Source organism: Triticum aestivum, chromosome 2A (assembly GCF_018294505.1).
Source record: "Triticum aestivum cultivar Chinese Spring chromosome 2A, IWGSC CS RefSeq v2.1, whole genome shotgun sequence".
Classification (NCBI taxonomy): Eukaryota; Viridiplantae; Streptophyta; class Magnoliopsida; order Poales; family Poaceae; genus Triticum; species Triticum aestivum.
Genome location: NC_057797.1, coordinates 196,566,747 through 196,578,329, shown reverse-complemented (window position 1 = coordinate 196,578,329; position 11,583 = coordinate 196,566,747). Strand labels below are relative to the sequence as shown.

Below are 11,583 nucleotides of genomic sequence, written 5' to 3'. Positions count from 1 at the left end.
CTTCATAACCGACCCGACCAATCCCAACCGTATTGTCGCGAGAAGAGGCAAAAGGAGCATCGTCGGAATGGATAGAGTCGCCAACGAGGAAGACTACGACCAATACAGCAACCCAATGAGGGAAGATGACTATGACGATGAAGCATACGTGAAAATAAGAACCAAGACTACATTACCTAAGAAAGATCGTACTCCATAGTTCCGGAAAAATCACAACGAGGGGCTCAATTATTCGACAACAAACAAGAAAGGGAAAAAGCTCAATGTGAACGTCCTCGATGGAGCTGAGAAACCATCATTTATATATACTAGATGACCCGTCGCGCCCATGGCGCAAAAAGCCAGTTAGAACCGTGCATTATGTGACTATTGCAGGGCACCTTAAGGAAGAGAGAAATATAGGCTTATCTATCTTCGCTGATACTTATAGTAGTTCAAATGAACGATCTATAATATCTATACTAAGAGGTAATCCATAAGGAAAGACAAACCAATGTGGAGATAGCATAGGAGCATTATAAACATGAAGTCCTGTACACAAGCTGTATATAGGTGACACTGAAGGTTTATGATGGTGTCCTCATATGGAGTGAATGGTTAGAGGCGTTGGCGCTTTGCCTTGCGCCTAAAGGTGAAGGCATACATCGTTCCTTCATCTATGTTTGCTATGTGAAGAACTCCGTCAAGTTTGTTGTTAAGATAGTCCTGTCAGCAGCTCCTTCCATAAGCCACACGACGATATTTATCATAACCTATATAGTTGAGCAAGAAACAATAAAAGTTCAATAAAGAGGAGCGAAATCACTGAATAGGTATATCCTGTTATGCAAGAAAGATTTGCATGAGGCCAGGCAAGATAATATCAAACCTACATTGGATCTGTAGTGGACTTAAACACCATGTAAATGGATACTTAGATAGTATCTTTATACATAATGGTTTATACTTGAGTCATGGTAGCATGATAGCCCAAAAGGACTAACGATGTACAAAGAAAGGTACGAAGGCAGGTCATGCAGCTCATTTACATTGATCTTATACATGGCGTGTGTATAGGGTCACACTGTTTCCCCATATACAATGGTCACTCAGCTCATCTTTCATCTATGTAGTTCTCACCACGAAATTCATAGTGTTTATTATGTTTCCAAAGCGACACAAGTTACATAAAGGAAGCCAGGTTTTTCCCATGGACAATGTATTCCCCATCAGCTAAATGGACCCTTTTCCATCGATGGTCCGGTTCTGAACAAAGAGAGTCAGGAATAGGAAACTAAGGTATATGAACAATTGCAAACAACTTTTCTTTTCCGGCTATGTATTTACCTGTGGCGTTGTTGCTGAGGCAAACATTGCTGTGTGAAGCTCTGTGTTCAAGTTTTTGCCTCAGAGCTGGCTTTTGTAATAAAACAATGAAGCAGTAAGGTAGGAAGTAAGCAGCGTGAACATCTGTAACTGTTGGATGTCTAACATTTTGAAGTAGACTGGTGGAACAGAAGTCGGACCTGGATTGATAAGCATGCATTTGGAACAGTCACAGGCAGGCTTCGACGCTGCTTGAGCGATCTGTGGTTCTTATGCATAGCGCATGGACTGCACGGGGTTGGCTAAGAATGGCTTAAGGGAAAGCTTAAATAACCTGTACGACACATGCTTACCGCCAATATCTTCGACAGGTATGTCGCTAGCATCTAACTCTTCTTCCTTGATAGTTACTTTCTGCCCGCAAGCAGCAGACCTGTTAGGATTGCTAATTTTTGGGTGTTCTTGATGTTATGGTTAAACGGAGAGTATGAATATATCTATCAATTTGCTTGGCATAAAATAATCATACAGGACAGAATGAGCTGATAAGAAATCTGCAGAAAGGATTGATGTATAACCTTTCCTCTTGAGTATAGTTTCATAGTTCAGACTATAATATATTGTTTTGGGTGTATGTATAATCAGTCTGATTGGGTATCTTAGCAGCATAATAAAAATTAAACTACGTTTTATTTATTACATAGTATAGCATGTACACCATGCAAAGGTTTCAGACACATATATCTGCTGACCAGGCATCTCTCTACTGCTGATAGGAAGACCAATAGCTAGTCATGAATTTCCTAGATCCATACTTCTGTTTAATTGCAACACAGCATAACAAGCTATCGGGTCTGAAACCTAATTCGTGAATTAGCAGGGCAAAGGGTGGGAACGTCAACAACGCATGGGGAATGTAATCAGTGCCGGCAAATAAATCATCACATAGAGTTATTTATCCATGCATCATCTAAACTCAAAGAACATTTATTTGCACCAACAATATTCCACTACTCGGTTCAGTTATTGGGTCATGGGCTCATGGCTTCACGCGCGCGCGTGTGTATATAGACACACACACACACACACACATGAAGCTGCATGAGTTTTGTAATCGTGTGGAGAAAATAGAAAAGAAATAAAGAGAAGAACAAGACATGGCACGTGCCTCTGGCCAAAAGTTTTTGTGTGTCATGTTCGTCGACTTGATGTGAATTGTGATCGATCGTGGGCGATTTCCAACAGCAGAATAATTACTTGACGACCACTTTCTGCAAAGCAGCATCCTGTCTTTTTATTTTGACCAATCGTACTGCTACTCCATGCATATATAGAATTTGAATGTGCTGGTGGATATGAAGATGTGTACGAGTAGAATACAAACTCAGAAATAATTTTGATTTTCAGAATATGTCTCTTCAATTTAATTCCATCACCCGGTGAGTTAACAAGAGTATTCATTCAGTTATCAATATTTCATTATAATTCCCAACAGCATAGATGATATTTATGCACTCTAAGGATATGATTGTGTAGTTTCCATCTTTTATATATGCATTATAGACTGCTGGGCTTAGCATTCTTAAACCTGAGACATACTTTGAAGGATGTTTGAGCTCTGCTGTTGCAATGACACCACACTCGACAAAGCATTGAGTATATGAAACTAAACAACTAATCTACGAAGAAAGTGTCTGCTCGGCTACTTGGCATGCAATCAGAAAGTAGTAAATTCACCAGCGAGCAAAAGAACAATGTAGGGCTTTATGGATCATCACCATGCTGTTCGTCACGCATCATCTTCATTGGATATTTATTCTGAACCGTTATATCAGAGACCTGGAAGAAAGCAAGAACAACAAACATATAACTCAGAAATGAAGACTGCATTTTTCAGTAAATTGAGACCTACAGTAGAAAATACCACCATTTCTCTTGTTTTCAAGGTTTACCTGATATGATATTCCCTTTTAGGAAATGTTAAACATGGCAAAACTACTCTAACAATTATCTATCATTAAACCCATATAGGTGAAATTCGGTGTTCCATTACCTTTATAGTACACAAATCAAACCATTTTTTTTGTAACACCAAGTCCAAAAATCTATGATGCTCTTCTACATGTGCAAATGCAAATTTGAATTTCTGGAACAATCATTTGGCTGTATAGTTTACTTACACTATAAATCCTTTCCTAAACAGTAGTTTATAGATTATCTGCACTATAAACAAGATGGCGTGCGTGGTAGGCTCCGTGGTGCTTAGAGCTTACTTCAACTTTATTCCAAAGGATGTACACCAGCATCTTCCTCGCTGGTCCCCGACATTGCCACATGCCTTCAATAAGACAGCAGAGGGATGATTCATCAACTGAAGATGAAGAAATGAAGGAAGAGCAGAAATATACCCGAGGCATCGGACCGACACCGTACATGGACGGAGCCTGGAGGAACCCTCTTCTACACTTCTCTCGACCTACTACCGCCTTTCCTGTCTTGCACCTTGCATCCGGACCTACATATGAAAGAACGGCCCTCAACATCTAAACAGCACATGAGACACAAAAGTGGGCATACAGAAAATAGTTAATTCAGTCAAGCCAAATCACATCAGTACAAAAAACCATAGCCAAGTGGATAAGACATTTCAGCTTACTTTGTTTGTCCCTTTGTTTTTCTCTGCAGATAAGGATAGTTGCAAACATGGGACACTCCAAAAAGGGTATTACTGCACAGGAGAATTAATCCCTCGCCACACACAGCGCGCGGCTGTAGCTGCAAGATGCCAAGGCATAAAAAATACACAAACATTCTCAGTCCATTTTACTAACAGAACTAATGGCAAAGATGAATTATAGCCAAATAAGGTGATAATGGGTAATATTTTTTCTAACAAATGTCTCTCAATACATCAAAAATAGCTCCAGGATTTGTAACCAAACATCAACCAAGGATAGCTTATAGGCCCCATATCAAATAGATTGATTACTGCAACCAGCATGCTCAAAATCGAGCAAGCATCATCTAACTGAGCGCAAACACCATCTCTCAGTTCAGTGAATAAAGCTACAGAACTGGTACATAGAACTGACTAAAGAGTAAGCTCACCAGGTTATGTGGCATGAGTGCGGTCAGATGAGATGAGGAATGACCTGCAGGAAAAAAAATGGATGCCAAACAATTTCAGTTCATTGGAGATAAATTTCAGGGAAATATGAAATAACTGAGTACAAAACAAAGCACAAAATCTTCCCCTCAGCTTGCTTGGATTTTTGTCGAACACATAGCAGGCATAGATAAAGCAGATTCCACACAAATAAATATGAGAATTATGGGGATCAAATCGAGAGAGAGGGGGGAGGGCTGCTGCAGCCGGTAGCGTGCTCCTGTCGAGAGCTATGGTGGAGGTAGAGAAGGAGCACAACAGAGGCGCAGGGTCGTAACAGGAAAAGCAACGGGGGTGGAGAAGTGCGGGGGCTGGTGGCTCTCACCTAGACTTGTCGAGGAGGAAGAGCCTGGGCGCAGCAGTGCCATGAGCAGCAACCCGTGCCCCTCCTCCTGTCACCCTGCAGGCCACCACGCGAGACTCAAAGGGACGGCGGTGGATGCAGAGTCAGCGATGCCGCGTCGCCCCGCCGGCTATCGTGGCCACAGGATGCCGTGCGCCCTCGTTCGGCTTCCCCTGCTACTTCAGCGACGTGGGTCGCCCCGCCGGCTACCGCGGCCACGGGATGCCGCGCCCCCTCCTTCGGCTTCCCCTGCTACTTCAGCGACGTGGGCGCAGCCTTGCCGGTGGCGCACGCTCTCCTGCGGAGCGCGGTCCGCACATATGCAAGCTCCGCTTCACCACCACGGAATCTTCTCCGCCATCGCGAGCTCCTGCTGCCGCGGCCCCTCCTCCTTCACGGCTCCCCTTTGTAACGCCCTCTCCCCCTCAGTGAGCCCTGCTGCTCCTCTGCATGCCCTTTGCCATAGCCTCTTCATCGTGAGCGTGGGAACCTGGACCTTGGCGGTAACAAATCAGCGCATAATGCTGGCACTGGAAGAACGAAATCGATTTGTTGGAAGGGGAGGCAAATCCTTACCCCCTAACCGACAATGACAAGCAGGCAGTGAGGAAGACAATGACGGGCGACGGCGGCGGCTGACGATGGCCTGTGGAGACGGACGAAGAGGTGGGGATTGGGCGAAGCGAGTCTTGATGGGGAAGGAGAGAGAGGCACGCGCGTCCCTGCCAGCAATAGTGGTTGCAGGCGCTGTAACTCCTAAGCAAACCCAATAGGATACAGCCACCCCACTGACATGTATGGACCAGCGTGGATAGGGGCCATTTGCAGCGGAACAGGGCCACGCGCGTCCAAGTACCAACTCTGACTGAGCGAGGCAAGCCTTTATCCAGCGGCTAAAACAGAGGAGCTCAGTGCGCCTCACCTCACCTCGCTCAGCACTTACCCAATAGACAGACGGGTGGGACCAATGGTCTTGAAGAGGAAGAGACCCAACTGGGTAGACAGAAGCAGGGTACGAGTAGACCAGTGCCAATCCACCGACCCGCCTGACAGCCCCACATCGCCCACAATCGGCCTGGTCTGGCTTTTCCACCCGGACACAGACACGCACACACGGCGTGACTGCCACGTGGACCCACGCATAACGCTGGCCCATTTGTCATCAGCTCTAGCCTAGTCATGCAGTGTACAGAAGAACGAGTGCACGGATGTTTACCACGAGGATGAAAAGTCACTCTGTGCATTTTAAAACCTGAAGGGGAGCTTGATGCTCAACGGGAACAAGCTTTTCAGAAAATGGATACTCTGTTTAAGGCTGCTCTCTTGAGTGTTCTTGGTGAGAACATAGTTGATGCTTATGCGTCAATTGATAATGGAAAAGATATGTGGGATGCACTCGAGGCCAAGTTTGGGGTCTCGGATGCTGGCACTGAGCTGTACATCATGGAGCCATTCTATGATTACAGGATGACTGAAGAGCGCTCCGTGGTTGAGCAAGCTCATGAGATACAGTCATTTGCTAGAGAACTTGAGCAGTTCAGTTGTATGCTACCGGACAAGTTTGTTGCCGGAGGTATCATCACTAAGCTTCCTCCTTCATGGAGGAACTTTGCTACCTTGCTGAAGCATAAGAGGCAGGAGTTTTCCGTCCCGGATCTCATTGGCACTCTTGATGTGGAAGAAAAGGCGAGAGCAAAGGACACACGTGCTCGAGGTATGGAGGGAGGATCTAGAGCCAATGTGGTACAGAAGCAAAACTTCCAGCCCCACAAGTTCAAGAACAAGGGCAAGTTTGATGGAAAAGCAAAGTTTGATGGGAAGAACAAGGCTGTGCAACACACGAACTTCAAGAAGAAGAATGGCAAGAAGAAAGGTGCTTGTCATGTGTGTGGGGATCCTGATCATTGGGCTCCTAGTTGCCCTAATTGCTATGACAAGCGTCATCCTGGGAAAGGCGGCAAGACCGCTAATGTTGTCATTGGAGACACTGACATGAAGGATGTTGGGTATGGTATATTTCCCACTATTCTTTCATAATGTCATTCTCCTGACTGGTTGATTGACACAGGTGCTAATGTGCATGTATGCGGTGATATTTCCATATTTTCGTCTTATCAGACCGCAGGGACTTCAACCGTGCTGATGGGCAACGGTTCAAGTGCTTCTGTTCGTGGTGTTGGCACGGTCGATCTGAAGTTTACTTCGGGGAAGATCGTGCGGCTGAAGAACGTGCATTATGTCCCCTCCGTCAATAAAAATCTTGTTAGCGGATCTCTTCTATGTAGAGATGGCTACAAGCTTGTCTTTGAGTCTAATAAATTTGTAATATCCAAGTATGGAACCTTTGTTGGTAAAGGCTATGAGTCAGGAGGCTTGTTTCGTTTATCCTTATCAGACGTTTGCAATAAAGTTGTTAATCATATTTGCAACAATAGTGAATCCAATGTGTGGCATTCACGTCTTTGTCATGTTAACTTTGATTGCATGTCGCGACTAGCGAAGTTGAACTTAATCCCTAGTTTCACCACCATCAAGGGATCTAAGTGTCAAGTGTGTATGCAAGCTAAGCAACCTCGTAAGTCTCACACGACTGAGGAAATAAGAAATCTTGCACCACTAGAGCTCATACATTCAGATCTATGTGAAATGAATGGTGTGTTGACAAAAGGTGGAAAGAAATATTTCATGACGTTAATTGATGACTCCACTAGATGCTGTCATGTGTATCTTCTGAAATCTAAGGATGAGGCTTTGAACTTTTTCAAGATCTACAAAGCTGAAGTGGAAAATCAACTTGATCGAAAAATCAAGAGGCTTAGGTCCGACCGTGGTGGAGAGTATTTTTCCAATGAGTTTGATGCTTTTTGTGCGGAACATGGTATAATCCATGAGAGGACGCCTCCCTACTCACCTCAGTCAAATGGGGTGGCCGAAAAAAAGAACCGTACTCTAACTGATTTGGTTAACGCCATGTTAGACACATCGGGTCTCTCCAAGGCATGGTGGGGGGAGGCGATATTGACATCATGTCATGTCCTGAACCGAGTCCCCACAAAGAACAAAGAGATAACTCCATTCGAGGAATGGGAGAAGAAAAGGTTAAAACTCTCTTATCTGCGAACATGGGGTTGTTTGGCGAAAGTCAATGCTCCAATTTCAAAGAAGCGGAAGCTTGGACCAAAGACTGTGGATTGTGTTTTCCTGGGATATGCTTTTCATAGCATTGGCTATAGATTCTTGGTTGTAAAATCTGAGGTACCTGACATGCATGTCGGTACGATCATGGAGTCGAATGATGCGACTTTCTTTGAAGATATCTTTCCCATGAAGGATATGGCTACCTCATCTAATCAGAAGATGCCTAGTTCATCGAATCAGGAACCAGTTACAATTACCGAACCCACAATTTTGATGGAACACTTTGAAAGTCCTGTGGAGGAGAACAATGAAGTTCCTATTATGAGCAAGAGATAGAGGAGAGCAAAGTCCTTTGGTGATGATTTTCTTGTGTACCTCATAGATGACACTCCCAGTTCTATTTCAGAGGCCTATGCATCTGAAGATGCTGACTACTGGAAGGAAGCGGTTCATAGCGAGATGGATTCCATCTTGGCAAATGAAACTTGGGAGATAACTAATCGTCCTTATGGGTGCAAACCTATAGGATGCAAATGGGTATTCAAGAAGAAGCTTAGGCCTGATGGTACTATTGAAAAGTACAAGGCTCGGCTCGTGGCTAAGGGTTATACCCAAAAGGAAGGTGAAGACTTCTTTGATACTTACTCACCTGTGGCTCGACTGACCACTATTCGAGTTCTACTTTCACTAGCTGCCTCGCATGGTCTTCTCGTTCATCAAATGGATGTTAAGACTGCTTTCCTAAATGGAGAGTTGGACGAGGAAATTTATATGGAACAACCATATGGGTTTGTACTAGATGGTCAGGAAGGGAAAGTGTGCAAGTTGCTGAAGTCTTTGTACGGACTTAAGCAAGCACCCAAACAGTGGCATGAGAAGTTTGAAAGAACTTTAACACCTGTAGGCTTTGTTGTGAATGAAGCTAACAAATGTGTGTACTATCGCCATGGTGGGGGCGAGGGAGTTATCCTGTGCTTGTATGTTGATGACATACCGATTTTCGGAACCAATCTGAATGTTATTAAGGAGGTAAAGGATTTCCTATCTCGTTGTTTTGAGATGAAGGATTTAGGAGTGGCTGATGTCATTCTGAACATCAAGTTGTTGAGAGACGATGATGGTGGGATTACATTGCTTCAATCTCACTATGTGGAAAAGATCTTGAGTCGCTTTGGCTATAGTGACTGCAAGCCCTCTCCAACACCATATGATGTTAGTGTGTTGCTTCGAAAGAATCGAAGAATTGCTAGAGACCAATTGAACTATTCTCAGATTATTGGCTCGCTTATGTACTTAGCCAGTGCTACAAGACCTGACATCTCTTTTGCTATTAGCAAACTAAGTCGGTTTGTTTCAAAACCAGGAGATGTGCATTGGAAAGCTCTAGAGAGAGTTTTGCGTTATTTGAAAGGCACTGAAAATTATGGAATTCACTACACCGGACATCCAAAGGTGCTTGAAGGGTATAGTGACTCAAACTGGATCTCAGATGCTGATGAGATAAAGGCCACGAGCGGTTATGTATTCACTCGTGGAGGTGGCGCTGTTTCTTGGAAGTCTTGCAAGCAGACCATCTTAACGAGGTCAACAATGGAAGCAGAACTCACATCACTAGATACAGCTACGGTCGAAGCAAATTGGCTTAGTCGGCTCTTGAATGACTTACCGGTTGTTGAGAAACCTGTACCGGGTATCCTTATGAACTGCGACAATCAAACTGTGATCACGAAAGTGAGCAACTCAAAGGATAACATGAAGTCATCAAGACACGTTCAGAGAAGGTTAAAGTCTGTCAGAAAAATGAAAAACTCCGGAGTTATTGCATTGGATTATATCCAAACGTCTAAAAATCTGGCAGATCCTTTTACTAAGGGTTTATCACGTAATGTGATAGATAATGCATCGAGGGAGATGGGTATGAGACCCACAATATGAGTTGTTCACAGTGGTAACCTATTCTTTGTGATGGGAGATCCCGTGAATTAGATGTGGAAGACAAGTTGTTGGTCAACTGAGAGGAGGGTATCCTTACTATTCACTCCATGAAGATGCAATACTCTCCTTATCTGCATGGCAGGTTGATGTATATCTTAATGTGTTCTAAGTGGCTTATTTAAGCAGAGATGTTATCCTGCAGAACATCTTTTGAAGAACACACCTATATGAGTCTGATTGTCAAACGTCACAATCTATGAGAGCAGGGTTCTCTCTAGTAAACTCATGAAAGGTCACGGAGTATGATGCATAAGCTCCACTCGCGGGGAAGACCCACGGTAGCCACGTATCGGTCAAGGCTTTATGTGAAGCTAGATTCGCAGAAAACTTGCAGTTCAAGGCCCAGTCCACTGTTCAAGTTGCTTACTAGTGTAGCATAGAGTTCTAGGTGGAAGTTCAACTTAACAGTCTCTACTGCAGTACCGGTATATAAAACAGTGTTTTGGAACCAAAGGCAAATTTTTGTGTGCCTCTGGGATCTGGTGGGGGATTGCTGGAATTTTGTCTATTTTGGGCCTAGCCCAATAGCAGTTTCAGAAATTCCTAATAAATCCTAGAGGCCCACGCAGCCCATTTGTGCAAGGCAAGAGGTGGAACAAAAGTTTAGTCCCACATTGCTAGTTTAGAGGGAGTTGGACCTCTTTATAAGGGAGGTTCTTTCCCCACATGTATGAGCATGAGAACAAGAGGGACATCCACGCGCTCTCCTCCTCCGCCGCCTGCCTCGCCACGCCACGCCACGCCTCGTCACAACGCGACGCGCCGCGGGTTGCGGAAATGAGCCGAGCCGATGTCTAAATTTCTGCCACGCACGACGGGTATACGAAAGGTCACGTGGGAGTTGAAACGTTTTTCTTGAAGGAAATATGCCCTAGAGGCAATAATAAAGTTATTGTTTATTTCCTTATAATCATGATAAATGTTTATTATTCATGCTAGAATTGTATTTACCGGAAACATAATACATGTGTGAATACATAGACAAACAGAGTGTCACTAGTATGCCTCTACTTGACTAGCTCGTTAATCAAAGATGGTTATGTTTCCTAACCATGAACAATGAGTTGTTATTTGATTAACGAGGTCACATCATTAGTAGAATGATCTGATTGACATGACCCATTCCATTAGCTTAGCACCCGATCGTTTAGTATGTTGCTATTGCTTTCTTCATGACTTATACATGTTCCTATGACTATGAGATTATGCAACTCCCGTTTACCGGAGGAACACTTTGGGTACTACCAAACGTCACAACGTAACTGGGTGATTATAAAGGAGTACTACAGGTGTCTCCAATGGTCGATGTTGGGTTGGCGTATTTCGAGATTAGGATTTGTCACTCCGATTGTCGGAGAGGTATCTCTGGGCCCTCTCGGTAATACACATCACATAAGCCTTGCAAGCATTACAACTAATATGTTAGTTGTGAGATGATGTATTACGGAATGAGTAAAGAGACTTGCCGGTAACGAGATTGAACTAGGTATTGGATACCGACGATCGAATCTCGGGCAAGTAACATACCGATGACAAAGGGAACAACGTATGTTGTTATGCAGTCTGACCGATAAAGATCTTCGTAGAATATGTAGGAGCCAATATGGGCATCCAGGTCCCGCTATTGGTTATTGAC

General features: G+C 44.0%; 1 long non-coding RNA gene across 3 annotated transcripts; it reads right to left on the bottom strand.

Annotated features, from left to right (window-relative positions):
- Positions 1 to 248: 248 nt before the first annotated feature.
- Positions 249 to 5,508, bottom strand: LOC123188308 (uncharacterized). 3 transcript variants are annotated; one of them, XR_006494524.1, is made up of 8 exons: positions 4,797 to 5,469; positions 4,414 to 4,457; positions 3,962 to 4,080; positions 3,714 to 3,820; positions 3,579 to 3,643; positions 3,084 to 3,144; positions 1,327 to 1,719; positions 249 to 752 (listed from the first exon to the last, which is right to left on the bottom strand). It is a non-coding gene; the product is annotated as an uncharacterized lncRNA (long non-coding RNA). The 3 variants fall into 3 exon arrangements; XR_006494523.1 differs by lacking the exon at positions 249 to 752 and having other exon boundaries at positions 1,012 to 1,719; positions 4,797 to 5,304; positions 5,391 to 5,508; XR_006494522.1 differs by lacking the exon at positions 249 to 752 and adding an exon at positions 1,012 to 1,245.
- Positions 5,509 to 11,583: the final 6,075 nt, after the last annotated feature.